The 15,000-nt window shown below is 29.8% G+C and overlaps 1 protein-coding gene across 14 annotated transcripts in view; it reads left to right on the forward strand.

Annotated features, from left to right (window-relative positions):
* LOC145268276 (eukaryotic translation initiation factor 4 gamma 3-like) overlaps window positions 1-15,000 on the forward strand; it is a 222,638-nt gene that overhangs the window by 30,577 nt on the left and 177,061 nt on the right. For 2 of the 14 annotated variants that reach the window (XM_080123650.1, XM_080123656.1), the window contains exon 1: window positions 3,306-3,685. The exons of 3 other annotated variants lie outside the window; for them this stretch is intronic. The gene's annotated coding sequence lies outside the window, so the exon portion shown is untranslated. Of the gene's footprint in view, window positions 1-3,305; window positions 3,686-15,000 lie in introns of those variants that run through there. 9 more of the 14 variants (XM_080123647.1, XM_080123655.1, XM_080123659.1 and 6 more) reach the window with 6 other exon arrangements.

Raw genomic sequence — 15,000 nt, forward strand, 5'->3', positions numbered from 1 at the left:
ATATGTACTTATTGATTTGTAAATTGCCACTTGTTCTCGTCTCCTCTTACCGACAGCGACTATAATTCATTCCTCGCATTGTGACAGCCTTCTAAATCTCTTTTACATATATATATATATATATATATATATATATATGAGCAAACAGTTAATAAAATATGTTACAAAAACACTTTGAAATGAGTTAAAAACATATTTAATCTGAGAAGGAAACACTAGATAAATGGATAGTCCTTAATTCGCGGAGTTTCGAAGAAATACTCTCCTTCTCATCAGAGGGTAGGAATTAGCAATATATATATATATATATATATATATATATATATATATATATATATATTCGTTCACTGTTTTTGACTACAAAGAAAAAATTTCGATACAAGAACTTAATATTTATTTATTTAACACTGTACAGAAGGTCAGAAAAAAACATTGGTACCGCCGGTTTCAAGCCTAACATAAGGAGGACCAGTTAATGGTAAATAATGCTAGGCTATCGTCAACCATATTGTTTTCTATTCATCAATATGTATATATTGGTTTGTTTTTCTCAGATTCTTTCATTTCTCACTCGCACCGAGTTTTTCAAACGGTTAATAACGCGTAATGGCCTGCATATAAAATTTAATTACGTGTTTGGTATCAATCACGCAGGTATAATTTTTTTTTTTTTTTAATGTAAATATTCATGAACACATCATATTAATGCACGCAAGCAAGCACACCTTTAGTTATTTTGTTTTACACAGCATATGGAGTACGTTTTAATACGGAACACGTGTTCACTAACGCATGGCGAAAAAAATAAAAACAAATGCTTGTATAATAATTTAATAGCGAATAGAATTATAACACGTATTGCTAATTATTCACACATACAATATAATTTTGATATATAAAACACAATGTTTGCGTGTGATGTTTGTGTGGTCATTATAGAGAGAAAACTGAATGATAAATCTAAAAGTGAATTCTTATGTAAAATTTACCGGCGAAGACAATATAAATGTGTTCGAATCTCTATGCAGCCCTAAGACTATGGAGAACATATTATACATATAATTTAAATTTCATAAAAGCACATACTATTTTTGGTATTATTATACAAACACCGTGACAGCGTTAGGGTTAGGGTTAGGGTTAGGGTTAAGGTTAGGGCTAGGTTTAGGGTTAGGGGTTAGGGGTTAGGGTTAGGGTTAGGGGTAGGATTAATTCGCTGTCACGGTGTTTGTATAGTTTTACCCTATTTTTACTGAAATATAAATTGGCGGACCCGTACGTGTGTATTACATTTTTAAAAAAACTATTTTCCGACGATTGTCATAGATTACAGACTTAAGAATTATATTAGCAGAAAAAATTTTGAAAAAAAAAAAAAAAAAAAGAAAAAAAAAAAAAAAACCCCAAAAAAAGGAGGTTCAGTGAAACCCGGGTTCACTTTCTCGTTATAAGGTTCAACTTCCCCGCTACCTGACTTACCGTTCATTTCTTTTACCGATGTGTCACGTGATTAGAACATCATAACAAGAAAGTGAAACCCCCTTCTTAAAAGTCATTATTTTTTTCCCCCAAAATTGTAAAATTGTTTCTGCTAATCGTCTGAAAAAAAAAAAAAAAAAAAGGTAAAAACACGCATTTTTTAGTGGGTGGGCACTCTCGTACTGGCCCGCAATGGAAATGGTTCCAAATTTTTACTTTATTCTCTAAGTGACCTGTGTGGGTGGGGTGGGGGGCTACAGAACGCCTTAAAACTTAAAATAAATACATATATTCGTTATTTCGAGTAAAAATTTGGAAATCGAAATATTTCAAGTAAAACCAATGGCATTTACTTAATTGTAATGTCGCAGTAGTGAACATATCCACAAATTACGAAAAACCATGAGGTAGAAAATTAATTATTAATGAAAATAGTTTCCGAAGACAATTAGCGAAAATAGAGTTAGTTTATCAGCTTTGCTAAAACAAATACAAAAAAAAACAACAACAACAACAAAAAAACGGAGAGTTCGATTCGTAACAAAGCAGGTAAGTATTTTCTGAAATCTTAGACCAACTTAGCAAAACTCAATTTTCGCTGGTTGTTTTACCGCTTTTCGTAATTTTTGGATATGGTCATTACTGCGACATGACAAGTAGATATCGTTGGTTTTACTTGAAATTTAACGTTTCCAATTTCACTCTAATAATGAAGAACCATTATTTCATTTTAATGGAATTTAAACTATATGTATAAAACACTAACTCAGGCAATTTTCCAATATTTCAGCCTCCTCTAACTATATTGGAGGGAGGGGAGAGATAATACAAGACAAAGAAAGTCATTTAGTGCTATGGGCACAGTGAAAAAAAATAATAAATAAATAAAATGCAGAGATCCTCAGTCAATCCCAGCAACGTCGAATCTTCCTGCTACTAATTCAATGAAGTTGACGTGTTGTCCAGACTCCATAAAGAAATAAAACTCGAAGAACCAATTTGTTGGAACAAGTGGAAATCGAATGAAAGGATAATTAATTATTATTGATAAACATTTAGTGATTAATTAATTATTAGAGGTTTAAACCAAGACAAAATTACGCACGTAGCTAAAAAAAATAGAGGATAAATGCATATAGGGCATCGCACCGCAGCACCGCACCGCGCACCGGAGATTTATCTAATTTCTAGGCACAGAAACTAACCTGTTATTTTAGTGACAAGTTTTTTTTTTAGTTTTTTTTTTTTTTAATTAAACAGTATAAATATACATAATTTAAACGTAGTAAATTATTATATATTTTTTAAGTACTTTTAATGAAAAGCTATTTAATTTTTTTCTTAAATGCGAAAATATTTCTCATCAATTAATTAAATATTAAAGTCCCCCCCCACACTGTTGATTATTTTTTTTTATTATATCATTTCTTTAGAATAATGATTAGATAGCCTAAGTTTAAGTGAAATAAATAAATTAATAAATAAAAGAATTGGTAACCAAATAATTTAAATAAAAATAAATGAATAAAAGTGTTAAGATGAAAACTTTTCAAGGAATTTTTCCAAAACTTTCGTTTCGTTTCTTTCTTTTTTTCTCCAAATAACCACGAATTCCAAAATCGTTCTGAGCTAATCTCTCTTTTGGTAAGATCCGAAAAATAATTCTTCCATGATCAAATACCGCAATTTCAGAGTGGGGTGGGGTGGGGTGGGGGGAAAATCTGTTAATAAAATAAAATAAATAAATAAAAAGGATGGAGTCCGTTTCGTTTCGTTCTCCTCTATAATTTCAGCTTTGGAATTTTAAATGGAAAAAAAAAATTTTCATAATATGAAAAAGAAAGAACTCAAAACTCGAAATAAATCTGCTGTAACTTGCATCGTAAAAAATACAATAGGAAATAAATCTTGTTAGATTAGTGATTGTTATTTAAAAAAAAAAAAAAAAAAAAAAAAAAAGTTGAAGGGGGGAGGGGAGAAGGAAAGGAAAGAAAGGAAGAAGAAAAAAAAACGAACTGGCGATTTTGAATTCCATAAATAGTTTTTTTCTTTTTTCTCTTTCTTTTTCTCTGAAAAATTCGCGTCTTTACGTGACAAACGAATACGATCACAAAACTCCAATCTGTTGACGACTACGACAGCGACGACTACTTGCACGTGCGTTGTTTCCCTCGGTGAGAAATCTCCACCCAAAACATAATAGCAAGTAGGTCTCTATCATATATATATATATATATATATATATATATAATTCACACTGACATTTCTACGTTTTCTTTCATGTCTGCTAATTTTAGTTCTTTATTCTCCTCGTATAACTTTCAGATAAATGTTTGGCAATGGTGACATACGTTGTTTCCGAGTAGTTTCGTAGGCTTCATATAAAATTGTATTTAAATAACTTTTTTTTTTTTAATAGTAAAAAGGTTACGAGTGAACAACTGCTTAGAAAGTAACTTGCAACATTGCATCATCTATTGTACTACGAGAAATTTACAAACCACATGCATAATATTCCACCTCTATCTCCCCCCCCTTTTTTTTGTTGACTTTATCAATTATAAAAGTAACCATCTTTTAATTTCATTCATGTCAAACCAATACTTGTAAGGATCGCTTCTTCGCTTCGGTTCCTGCTATTATCGACGGAATGGCCTTAAATGTACAAACTTTATAGTATAAAGGCATTTAAGTCCATAAGATAGTTTATACTATAAACTATTTTATTAAAATAAAAGTTACGCGTGCAGCCGAAGTTGTGATACACAATAATGAAAAAAAAAAAAAAAAAAAAATTTTTAAATCTCGGTTATAGTCAAGATTGTCTTTTCTTTTTTACTTCCGGTTTCTGTTGTCCATTTGGATGGATATGACTAGACATGGTCAAGATGACAAGAAAGATATTCTTAACATGTGGAAATGGCGAGGGGAGGGGCAGGGCAGGGGCTTTCATTAAGCAAAAGGAACCATGTCTTGCTTGTCACCATCGACCCATCTGCGGTGCAAAAATCGAAGTAAAAAAATAAACAATCATGATTTGGTACTAATGCACTTACTGATCCGCGCTATTTTTTAAATCGTTTTTCCAAGTTTAATTTAAAGTTTTATGGTTTTCTTTTTATTCAATTGTAAGGTTAAAGTACAGAATAGGCACAAAACACCCGCTCCATGTTAAGAATGGCTTTCTAAATAACGTTATCATTTCAGCCAGCACGGATCAATAAGTACATGAGTACCCATGATTTTAATTAAAATATCTGTTACATACATTTTTTTTTTTTTTTTTTTTTGGCCTTATTAAAATCCCAAATCTAAATTTTTAGCTATTTTTTTATAGTCACTTACGTCTATTTTTAACAGATTTTCCACACATATCTTTGGTCTTTAAGGGGAGGAAATAGCCACTCAAACTTAGGGTTAGTGGTAGGGTTAAGAAGAGCTTTCTATTTTCATCGGAATAAGGAGGCTTGCGACTCAGAATTAGTTAACAAAACAAAAACACCCGATTCGGAACGGGAGTCTGCCACAAAAAATAGCAGGAAAAAAAAATTTAAATTCTAAGTTTAATTAAATTTTTTAGCAAAAACATGCACATGACTTAAAGGTTTATTGTTGCCGGATGTTGCCCCCACCTCATTCGGACCCTTTATTTAATACTTGTTGCTATATAACAACGAAACTTTAAGAAATGAAGGTACCGTGCTATATTTTAGTGTTTTCCGGTTAAATTCAATTTTGTATTTTTTTTGTGTGTGTCCTATTTTTTAAATAGTATTTTAAAGTTCTATGATATCCGTTTTTAACACCCTCCTCTCCTCCCCATGTTAAGAATGGCTTTCTAAATGTTATTTCAGCACGGATCAACAAGTGCACTACTAGTGCACTTGTTGATCCGTGCTGAAATCTTGACTAGTACTCTTTTTCTTTTCTTTTCTTTTTCTTTTTTACGAGAGTACCCGGCGTAGTATAAAACACACCCAACAATCTCCCCATGTTAAAAACGGCTTTCGAGATTCTTAACATTGGAGGTGTTTATACTACAGTGTAGTATTACTACACTGGGTACTTTATTAAATTGATATGTACGGTATACGGAATAGTTTCAAAACGCTTTTCTCTTTTCATGTTAAGGGTGAGTTTCTTAAATAACGTTTTTTCTGCATGGTTGGTACGTTACGTTCTCTGCATAAGTGCCGACTGCCGAATTACTATTTTCTGAATAAGTTTATTTATTTAATGGGGCTTCTGCAGAATTGAGACGAAATTTTGTAGTCGATAAATGATTTTCAGATAAAAACAATCGATTCTACTGATTTTTTTTTTTTTGTCAATTCTAATAAGTTACAATGGTAACTTCCAAATTATGCAATCGAAATTACCTGAATATTACTGAATTAGTAAACAAAGCAACTTTTAAAAAAATTGCCGTCACCTCGTTTAAATAGAAACGGAAAATTACCTCGCTTTTGAACTCTTCTGTATCTTACAATTGTTGGTGCTAATGCACTTATTGATCCGGGATATTTTTTAAATAGTATTTTAAAGTGTAATTAAAGTTTTATGATATCTGTTTTTATTAAATGGTAAGGTAAAAGTACGGAATAGGTACAAAACACCATCCTCTCTCCATGTTAAGAATGGCTTTCTAAATAATGTTATTATTTCAGCAAGGATTAATAAGTGCACTAGTTGCACTAGTACCCGATTGTTTTCGTCAACTTCTAGTTTTTATTTTCTTTAATAAATAATTTTCTACCTCATCGATTTTCGTAATTTTTGGATATAATTACCTTAAAAATATGAGGAATACGTAGATACCATTGTTTTCATGTGAAATTTAGTATTACGATTTCCGAAATATCATCCTAATAGTGTAAAAGTCCATTTTTTAATGACGGTGTGCCTTTAAAATTGAAAACTAAGCTAATCTTTCATTTGCTATTATTCGATTAAACATTCACCCTGACACTTAATAAACGTTAGACATTATTAAACTATTATTCAACTTTAATATGTTTCTATTTACATGCCTCCCCACGAGGGCAGAGTTGGACACAAGGTTCGGTTTTTAATGTGGGGGAAATCCCCCCCCAAAGGGGCACTCTGTATAAGAACAAAATTAAACTTGCTTCAGTCTAGAAGGATTTCTCTTCCACTAATCAAATGCAGAAAAGGCCGATAATATGTTGATCTAGGATAAACAGTGTCATTGGCCCCACCCCAACCCCATGATAAAGGTTTATGAATGACTTATTTGAAAGTTAGAATATTCACAAGGTATGGCGGGTGGCGGGTTTGTATTACTGTACACATAGATTCGAAAAAGTTGTCAAAAAACAAATATATAACAAATAAATGTTATCAAAGGCAAGATAAGTTACTTCTACCAAACTGGATGTATTTTTTGCGTTTTTATTCAATGTAGCATATTTATTCAGCTTGAAAAACATGCAGTGTTTACCGATGTATTGGAAAATTCAAGATGGCGTCTCACACCCTCTTTAACACCGTAAGTTTGGGAAAAGGTGTTATAAATAAAAAAAACTATACAAAATACTATTAAAAACCCGCCGAATATATATCAACCTATGTCACGGTAACATATATTGAGCGAGTTTTTAACAGTATTTTAACCGGTTTTTTATTTATTACACCTTTTTCCAAACTTACCGTGTTAAAGAGAGAATCGGCCGCCATCTTGAATTTTCCAATACATATCGGTAAACACTGTATGTTTTTCGAGCTGAATAAATGTTACATTGAATAAAAACACAAACAATATATCCAGTTAGGTAGAAAAGTAACTTATCTTGCCTTTGATAACATTTATTTGTTATATATTTTTTTTTTGACAACTTTTTCGAATCTGTGTACAGTAATACAAACCCGGTATGGCAATCATCAGGAAATGATGACTGGTTAAACAGAGCCGAGAGGGAGGAAGATAACGATATACCAACATGAAAAGAAACTGGAATCTTAAGGTTTCCATCATTTCAGTAATTATAGGAGCAACCGAATCCGTGGAAAAGAATTTCAAAAAGCTACCTAGCCAGTGAACCAAGAGCACGATAGATACAAACGATTATACGGCAGTTATCTTCTATAATATAAAAGGCAAAAATCTGTTTGGTATTTTTTTTTTTTAGATTAGGTCCACCTCCACCTCCACAATTTTCTTTTAAACGACACCATGTATAGGTTTTCGACTGTGCTGAATATGAAAATCACATTGAAATTTAGCAGAGTTAATTAGTTATCGAGATATAAAAAGTAGTATTATGCATTGTACACGTGTAAAAAGATGGCCGCCAAAGAATACAATGCATAATACAACTTTTATATTTCGATAACTACTTATTTCTGCAAAATTTCAATGCGATTTTCGTAATCAGCATAGTCGAAAACTTACAAAAGTCGTCATTTAAAAGAAAATTGTGGAGGTGGACCTAATCTGAAAATTTACCATCTGTTTAAATGTATGTATTTTGACAGAGGCGACGGATTTTCATGAGATCGGTATCATTTTGAAGCTCGACCCTTCAGATAACAAATATAGAAAAATTGGCTAAAATATTAATTCCTTCACCCTCAACTGGGCACTTTTCTACAGGGAGGGGTAGCAAAAAAATCGTTCCTTCATGACAATTTAGCCATACAGGCATGCGCAAAAAAGGTTTTTCTTGAATTAGTTTAAATATTAAAAAAAAAAACAACCTAATTTCGCTGCTAAGCAGCGCCGTTATCTTAAGATATCGCATTCGAGCCGATTTATTAGATATGTTTTGATTTTTAAAAGTTTTGATATTAAAACAAGGTTATTTATGCCATTTGTACGTTTTTTTTTTTTTTAATTTTTTCCATTACGTTCGCTGTTTTTTGTTTGTTTTTGTTTTTCTGATTTTTTTAAAGAAGTTTTAACATCTTATTCTTGCATCATGTTTATTTGTTTATTTTTGAATTTTTTGTTTATTACGTTCGCATTATTCTTTATTTTCCATTTTGTTTTGATTTACCCCCACCCCCAAACACCCGGGCAACACCGGGTACACCCACTAGTAATCTTTAAAAGATCTCTTGGTTGGAATGTCTGGGATAACGGTTAGATGTCTAGCATCCAGTAGGATGTCCCATCCCCAGCTAGAAAAAAAAGTCTTGTGCACTTGCTGGTTGTATCTGATACTTAAACTTGTTAATTCATTTTAAATTACACTAAAACTTGATTAGTCAAGCATTGGTACGGATTGTATTCCGTAAATGATTGAAGCACCTGAACAATTGAGCTATTAGTCATACAAATGACTAAATGATGGCATATCGGTTGGATTATATGGAATTATATATACCAGCGAAACATCACTTAATACGCATAGATGTTTATATACTTTCACTCATAATAGCTCTACATATGTATTGAGCACTCTTGAAAAAAACAATTTTGTTTTTATTTTTTTAGTCAATACATTTGATATATATATATATATATATATATATGTATATATATTTTTGCACAATTACCCCAAAATATGGCATATAAGGAAAATAAATTAAAACTGTAAGTTAAAATTTATAATTAAAAATTTATTGTTCGACTGAATACTCCAAAAAAGAAATTTCAAAGTCCTTATTCCGTGGAGTTTCAAAGAATGCTATTGTTCCTATTCTTCTCATCAGAGGACGGAAAGAGATCCGCAAATTATAATTGTAGCAGAGCTAGAATGCACTGGTTAAGGCATTAAATGAAACTGCAAATTATAATAGTCATAAATTGCCACCCGATCTCCAAGGTGGAGACGCTAACCTTAATATCGTTTAAAAAATCAACAACAAAATCTATGTAAATATATAAACAATAAAAACTAAACGGTAAATGTCTATGGCAACATAGTGTAATGGATTAAGACGCTGGACTGAAATACACAAAGTCTGGGATTCGATTCCTAACAACATTCAAGCTATGCTAAAGAGGGGTGGGGGTCCTGAAGCATGCATTTTCAAAAAATAATAACTAAATAAAATAAAATATTATTTGTTTATGTCCAAATAAAAAATGGGTGATTTTCTAAAACAACACTCGATCTCCAAGGTGGGGATTCTAACCTTAATATCGTTTAAAAAAATCAGCAAAATCTATATATGTATGTGTGTAGAAGCAGTTAGCTTCAAAATGCCAAGGCTTAGGTTTCTTTCTTTTTTTTCTTCATTTTCCTCTTTACTTTTCCCTTTTGCTTTGATGATATAATAAAGTTGTATATAACTTATTTCTCATCTTTTGCTTTTAATATTGGAATCATTAACCAATAGGAAATATAAAACTAATCTTCATCACTATTCCCGTGGTTGCCATTTGAATCGTGCAACTCAGAAAACATATCTTCGAGCCAAAATAAAAGTGTAGTATCTGTTCTTCAGATTCTACACTTCAATTTCTTGTTCTGTCAAGTGGAGGAATAATCCTTCACGACTGAGACAATTTTTTTTTTATTTTTGTTTCTTTCCTCCACGTGAAAAAATGACCCTGGTGTGTAATTCTGTCCTGTGAGGAGGCAAAGTAGCAAAGTAAATAGGAAAATTGATGATTATTCATAATGATCATTTTGCTAAATACGTTTCCTCTAAAGATATGTGCCAAGTATTGAAAATCCATGGATTAAGGAAATAACTTTAAATTTCTTGTATTCCTTGTTTAAAAAAAATAAATAAATTGTTTAAAAATTCTTTTTTACTTTACAAAGTTTAACTATGAATCCTACATTTTTTATTTAGCTATATCTTGTAGAATGAGCTATTTTATTTGGCTAGGATTGCCTTATATAAAAATATTTCCTCTCAACAATATTTTATAAGACTAAACCACAAGATTAATTAATCTTTGATTTAACTCCTCTCATTGCTCGGAGAAATATATATATATATGTGGGGGATTTAAAAGAATGCAAGATAAGATCGATTTTTTTAAGAGGAAATTTATCGGGATAATGCACAGCTCAACAAATTACTTTGGAGCTTACATAGAATATCAATGAAATAATAAAACGACAATAAAAAATATATACTTATGCATATACAGATTTAGTTGTTTATTCAATAAGGATGATACATCAATTATGGGCGGAGGATAAGTAAAATTCTTTATACGGTGACATTTCAAAGGCTAATGCTTGTCATCAGAACAGGAGAGAAGTTGCTAGGTAACATAATAGGCAGGTGATGTCTAGCGATAGCTACATTAAGAGCGAAATACTGTAGCTATTGCTAGATGTCGCACCCTGTTATGTTACCTAGCATCTTCTCTCCTCTTCTCCTTATGAGAAGCAACACGCTTCGAAATATCATGGTATAGAGTTTTACTTATCCTACACCTCTAATCGTTGTCATCCTTATTGAATAAACGAATAAATCTATATATATTAGTATATATTTTTTATTTTGTCATATATATATATATATATATATATATATATTTTTATTATATATATACTAGCTGTACCTGGCCACGCGTTGCTGTGGTTCAGTTTGTTAAAATGGAACACATTCCTCAAGAAAAATTGCATTTTGTTCGTTTATTTACTTTTATAATTTTTTGCAATTTTTTTAATCAATAAAAGTTATTTTTTTCTCCCCAAAAAAGATTAATTTTTTACCATAAATTGTTAGGTGAAAGTTGTTTTTTCAGGAAAACTTGCACTTTTTTTTTTTTTTTTTTTTTTTTTTAAAAGAAATTTGTCAGTAAACGTTTCTCTTTTAAAACGGAATTTTTATTATAAAAAGAACAGATGAATGCTTTACATGAACACTGTAAATAGTTATGCGAAAGTAGAGAAAAAGTGGATTCTTTTTTTCAAGAGAATGTACAAATTATTATTTTTTTTTTAACAGATATTCAGAAAATAAACAGAAAAATACTTCCATCATTAATTATGTAAAAAAAATGAATAAAATGTTGATTTAGTGTTTCAACATAATGCTTATAAATTACAATAAAACTTGCTGAGTATGTGCTGTTTTACGGTTGTTGTAAAAATGGAACGGAAACTTAAATTTCGCTTCATTTTAATCTTTCTTAATTTTTTAATTGTGCCCCCCCTCAAACGAATATAATTAAAACAGTAACATTCAACGATTGTACTTTATGTATATAAAACACAACATATTTATTTAAAAAAAAAGAAAAAAAAAAAAGTTAATAACGAAAGGGAAATAATTCCATTTTTAAACGAAAAAGTCAGTTTGGTATATCTTTTTGTTATTTTTTACATAAGTCCAGCTTACCATTCACATTGGAAATGTCGACATTTATAGGTTGTAGGGTACGTTTACAACGAATAAACACTCCAATCTAATAGATGTATCAGAATTTTTGACACCCTTATCACGAAACTGCGAATAAAATATAAAAATCTCATAATTTCTCTTTTAAAAGTGGGCTGTTTATTTTCTTTATGGATTATACTTCCAAAATAAACTAATAAAGTTGTTTTAAAAGTAGTAGAAATTTTTTTTTTTTTTTTTTTTAAACTAATGAATTTTACGAACTCAATATTTTTCAATTTTTAAGCTTTAAAAATCTATCAAAATTTTTCTATTGATTTTATTTTTACGATATTTTCAGGGTCAATGTGAAATTTTATGCCCTTTCCAATAAACTGAATATAATATTTTAGACAAACGTTTTTTTTTTAATTCACCCCCCCCCATTTTCAAGGATCTATTAAAAAGTAAATAATTAATTTACTCACCAAAGTTTTATATATCACAAATTGAATAATAATAATTATGGTCAATAAGTAATATATTCAAATTTAAAACAAAAAAGTAATGTTCTTTTAGAAATTTACCTGTTAAGTTCGAAGTTTAAAACCTGTTTTTTTTTTTTTTAAACCACGTTTGTTTTTTCTTATGTTTTAATTTTTTTATGAAACTTTGGTCCTTGCTCCTTTGATTGAAAAAAAAATTAGGGCTTGATTTACATTTTTCGAGGAGTTATAAGCTTGGAAAGACAGGAGGTCGAATAATTCACGCCTTCCATTTTGAAATGTCTATTAAAAAGTAAAAAATTTAATCACCAAAGTGTTATATATCACAAATTGAAGAGAAAAGGTCAATAAATAATATATTCAAATTTATAACAAAAAAAGTAGTGTTTTTTAGAAATTTACCTGTAAAGTCCGAAGTTTAAAACCTTTTTTTAAAAAAAAAAAAAAAACGTTTGTTTGTTTGTTTTTTTTTTTTTAATGAAACCTTGGTCCTTGCTCCCTTAATTGAAAAAAATTAGGGCTTGAGTTACATTTTTCGAGGAGTTATAAGCTTGGAAAAACGGCGTGGAATTATTCACTATTTTTCACGAAATTTCTGACACACCTACCAATCTACCCATGTTAAGAATGGCTTTCGGAATAGACACCCCTAAACTTGCCAGCATACCCGAAAAGCTATAAAAGTTGATGTGTCAAATGTGAACAATGAATTGGATGTAATGTAAAAATGTACCGAATTTAAAAGGGAACGAAATTCAAATTTCCGTTCCATTTTTACAACAACCGTAAAGCAGAGCATTCTATGCAAATTTTACCTAACTTATTGTATTAATGCTATTTTTTTTTAAGCAAAAAAAAAAAAAAAATATTTAGGTTTGGCTATAAATTCCTAAACTCATTTCACCCTAAATGATTTAGGTGACTGAAATAGGAATCTAATTGAATCTTTAATTTCCTGAATAGTATGCGAGAATTCATTTTTCTTCGAGTTATATCGAATTCATTAATACGGACTTTAGGGGCTTTTTTTGTAATGTTACTGTAAAAATTATCTTTTATTGTTACAAATTACGATGCTTTAAAAAAAGCAAAAATAAATTCTTGCGTTTTTTATTTACTACTGAAAACCATAACTTTAGTAAAGGTATTTTTTGTTTAAACAAAATAAAACATTTTCACTAAGTGTTAAGTAAAAATAATTAGTTTATTATATTCTGCGATCATTATTTGATAAATACTGCAATTTTTATTAAAATTGGTTAATTTCCTGATTTTTGGTGAATTTTTAAGTAAAGGGAGGGGTCAAAATGTTTATACACTTTGAGCGTCAGCATTCATTTTATCTGTACCTACCATTTTTCGATGAATATTTGATATGAAAGCGACTATGTGTGGTTAATTTAAATTAAATTTCAATCACGTGGTTACATTATCAATAATCATGTGATTAAACCCATTGAAAATTTACCGATATTGTAAACACATTCTGTTTATATTAAGCCTGTAGTTTTTTTTTTTTTTTTAGTGATGCAGTTTTGGCAACTGAGATTTAAAAAAACCTGCGAGATCAGGAGAAAGAAATGTCCAGAAAATCTCTAGATTTTTAACTTTTATCATCTGAAATTTTCAAAAATCGCTAATCCCCCCCCCAAAAAAAAACTCCCTATTTTAACTTCCTACCATAAAAAAATTATAAATATAGTATATTCAATATATAAAATGTTCCATGTTTTCTCACTATATTTTTTCTGGAATTATATTGAAGCGGTTAACTCACGTATTTTATCAGCTAGTTTTACCTGTTTTTTCAGAGAGGGTATTTTTTTTTTTTTTTTTTGCAGGAAACTCAAACTTTTTATAATACAAGTTACATTGAAATATACTGCGAATTAAACATCACAATAATGGTGCACCATATTTTGAAATTAGAAAAATAAAAAAACAAAAAAACTTTTTTTAGCATGTTAAAAGTATTTAGGTTGGTAGATAATTAAATTCTACTGTATTGATATAATTTTTTTTTTTTTTTTTTTTTTTTTGCTGTTGTTTCTTGCTTTTTACAATTTCCGACTAAATACTTCTAAATTTCGTATTGTAAACTCAACTTAGAAGGTTGAAATGCCCCCCCCCACCTAAAATGTACTTGGAAAAATTGATTTTATAGCGAAATTTAAGAATAGTTAGCCGAAAAACAGGTGAACAACAAAACAAATAATCAATAAATAATTGTTACCAAAGGCAATAAATGCTACTTTTTTTTTTACTTACATGAATAAATTTATTTTATGTTTTAAAGTATTTTCAAGCGCTTACGGGTGTGTGGGTGCGAAATATCTCCAGATTTTCTAGAATTTCCCGCGAGATTGCAAACGAAACCTCCAGATATAGCATTAAAACCGCTAAATTAGAAACACTGCCCACGTGACAGGAAGCGGTAATAAATAATTGTCCCTAAATAAAAAAAATGGCTTGTCTGTACAAAGAAACCCACCTATTTATCATAGAAAAATAAAGTATGTTATAATTAAAAAGTATGTAAAAACACTCATGGATATAGTAAACATATTATACCAAAACGTGGAAGCCATCCGTCCAGTGGCCTTTTAGACAATTAATTGCGAACGAACCAAGAGTTACATTTTTATATATATATATATATATATATATATATATATATATATATATATATATATATATATACAATAATCTATATATATATAAAATGTATATATGTATATATATTATTGTATATATGTATATATAT

Source organism: Euprymna scolopes, chromosome 43 (assembly GCF_053919585.1).
Source record: "Euprymna scolopes isolate OS-2025 chromosome 43, ASM5391958v1, whole genome shotgun sequence".
Lineage (NCBI taxonomy): Eukaryota > Metazoa > Mollusca > Cephalopoda > Sepiida > Sepiolidae > Euprymna > Euprymna scolopes.